Here is a 3,739-nt window from a genome sequence, read left to right on the forward strand (position 1 = left end):
ACACAATTGCTAGCACTAAACTTGCCCACCATTACAAAGGTGAAAGAATCTTTAGGTAACAAGAAGTTGAGGACAACTTCGCTTAGGAAAGAGGGTATGATAAAGGAGTATCTCTTGATCCAATACAAAGGTGAATGAATTTTCAAGTCACACAAAGATGAGGACAACTTCGCTTTAGGAAGGAGGGTATGATAGAGAATTATCCCTTGATCCAATACAAAGGTGAAAGAATCTTCAGGTGACACGAAGTTGAGGACAACTTCGCTTTAGGAAGGAGAGTATGATAGAGAACTATCTCATGAATGTATACAAGAAGAACTTAACAATGAGCTTTTAACATTAAATTTAATTATGTAAATTATTATTTTTTATTTAATTTTATCTTTTGTTATCTTTTAATATCTTTGTTATTTTTTCATACTTTTGATATTTTGGATATATTTGATATTTTTCCATTTTTATCTTTTATCTTTTAAGGCCTATAAATACCCATGTTTACAACAATTTTGTAATCATTTCTAGACTGGGTTCTTGGCTTAATTTTCCATCAAAAGTAATTTTCCATTAATAAAGTTATTTCATTAAAGAGAGGATTATTTTGGTTCTTGGCTTAGCCCTTAAAGGGTCTTATCAAAGACAAAGAGATTTTTGTGGCGAATCTTCCTTAACTTATGAAAGACTGGGTTCTTTGTGGTGTCAAAATTATTTGGTTTTTATCAAAGACATGGATCTTTGTGGCAAAGCTTCTTTCGACTTACCAATCTTATTGATTGTGACGTCTCTATTATCGATTCTTATCAAAGAGGGACCTCTTTGTGGAAAATCTTCCTTTGACTTATCAATCTGCTAGATTGTGGCGTTTTTTCATCCCTGTCTTATTCCACATTCTTTACTCCTATTTAATTGTTTGTTTACAGAAGAAATCCAAAGTCAGAAAAGATTGTTATCTTTCCGAGAAGGATCGTAGTAATACATCAATCTTTTTATTTAATAAATGCATCAATTCCAAAAGTAGGGGTTTATTGCATGTATTAGCTATAGAATTACTATGATTATTCGAGTAGTAGATACCATTCGAATAAATTGTAAATGATTTAATGAGTCATTTTAGTTTTAAAGTCCAAATTAGTACATATATACACATTGTTGAGAATAAAGAAAACAGGGTTTGAGATTAATCTCCCTTGTGTATAAACCACACATAGGGTAATCTATTTATAATAGAGAGAGGTACAATTAAAAAGAGTAACTGAAAATAAATAGAGTAAATAGAAGATATTGTTTGATATTGTGATTAACAATATCTAACAATATCTTAATAATATCAAACAATATCTAAACAATATCTAACACACATTAATGGCTTAGTCTTTGAGACATGCATATGACTATTAGTAAGATAAACTAGGTAGCATTCGTAGTTGACAACCAAGCACTCACCACAGCATGGGTTGTGAAGAGCAATGTTTCACACTATGCACATGCATCAAGGGCATTGTGTCATTCATGGTACAAAACTGATAACATTCCATGCTTTCAATCGTGCATTTGACACGAGTTGTGAACAACACATTCGCAAACCACTCGCGCGCATCAAGGCAAGGTCTCATTTGTGGTATGCAAATCTTCCCCCGTTTTTGAACATGCACTCGATACGGGTTGTGAACAATAATTCCACTTATTATGCATCGAGGGCAAGGTTTCATTTATGGTACACAACTGGTTTTTAGGAATTGGGTCGCTAAACCTGAATTCATTGCATACACTACATCCGAAATAATTATCCCGACACGTGTGGCACAATGTTGGTGCATCGAACCACCTAAGATGGACCATATGCGTGACTTCATGAACTTCCAACACCTCATATGAGAGATCTAGATAGGTACAATTCTAACCAGCCACATAAATATTGTTTAGTAGTTAGGCAATATAAGGATAGACCAAGAATGATAAACCAAATCACCAAATGGGAACAAAAGGAATGCATGTTTGGCCATTTAATGTGTAAGGTATGGAGCCAACCAACAATAATATCCTCATCACAACTCACATGCTCTCACATTCATAGAACACCACATCACAAGATGGCCCACCGCATAACTACCATTGGAAAGCAAGCAATTGGAAACATCAAATGACATAAGTCTCACATCACTAGGCACGAAATGCGAAAGTTTGAAAAAACGATCACTTCATCTAACCTCTTACCCAAGATAGGAACGACTCAAGACATCTGCATACTATAACATCTTTACATTTTAAACAACTATATTATTTATTTTATCCTTATATTTAAAAATAAGATTTAGAAAATTTTCTATTTTTAATGTTCTGTAATTTATTAGATGTAGTTTGAACATTAAAAAAATTAAGTAGTTTTTAGGAAATATTATGATTGCGCAAAATAAAAGTAATAATGAAAATAAATGATATAAAAAAAGGAAAAAAGAAAGAAAAGATAAAGAAAGAGATATATTTCTTCATTAATGAAAGAAATCTTATCTTAATACATGGAAGATAAAAATAAGAAGTTATAGCATTACATTAAATGCATGCATTCATTACTTGGACAAGTTGGCATATGCATGACTTGTAAATAGATTAATGGAAGGGATAATGAAGGAAAGATGAGATAACATGACTTAATGCACATATACTGCATTTAAGCACATGGATTACTTTAAAAAAAAAATTTGGCTTACCTTTCATTAATGAAAGAAATCTTATCTAAAAATCTTAATTCTCTAAAAATATTGATAGTATGCCCCTTAAACAATTAAGGTAAGGGAGGAGTTAGGTTAAACTCTTCTTATGTTAATATTGATAAACTCATGTGTGTTATATTTATCTTTTATTTATTTAGAATTATATATTATTTTATTTGCTTTCATTTAATTGTTGTCCTCTTAATTTATTTTATTTTACCTCTAGTTACGCACTAATCTTATTTAGTTATTTATTTAATTTAATTTAATTTTACCTTCAGTTATGCATCGATCCTGTTTATTTATTTTATGAAATTTATCTTCAATATGTACTAATCCTATTTATTCATTTAATTTAATTTATCTTCAGTCATGCACATGTTCTTTATAGTAATTTATATTTTTGTTATTATATTTGTTTATAACATTATAATTCATATATTTATTAAAGTTCTTAATTTAATTCTTATTTTATTTTATCATTATTTTATAATTTTAAAAATATAAAAATAAAGTAAAAGTAAATATTGTTTTATTCAATGAGCTTGGATAAAAGAAAACTACTTATATGTTTTATAGTTGTTTTATATTCTTTGTGTATGGTGTATATATTATTGGTCAAGAATGACATAACCTGATAGTCATCACATTTTATGATCTTAGAATGTCCAAGAGTATGTCACTTATGAAAGAGTTAAATCTGGTTTCAATAAGTTAAGGTCAAACCAATGTCATAATGTTTGTATTTGGGAGGTCACAATTTCGTACACTACAGGATGAAAGGCAAGGAAATGGTGGAGTCTAAGGAAGTTTTACTGAGTAGGTGAATATCTGGATAGTTCAGAATAGTGCCCTGGACTAGGATATTTATGGGCCAAACTTGGGACTATCTGATACCTGCCCGACATCACCAAGGTTAGGTAGTGAGTAAATATATCTTTTATGAGCCGGTAAATGGCTAATATTCTCGAGAAAGAAATAATTGCAATTGTACCAATGTTTTTATGAGAAATACTCAACTACATAGTCAT

The sequence above is a fragment of the Vigna unguiculata genome, chromosome 8 (genome assembly GCF_037176805.1).
Source record: "Vigna unguiculata cultivar grain cowpea cultivar isolate G323 ecotype 2 chromosome 8, ASM3717680v1, whole genome shotgun sequence".
Lineage (NCBI taxonomy): Eukaryota > Viridiplantae > Streptophyta > Magnoliopsida > Fabales > Fabaceae > Vigna > Vigna unguiculata.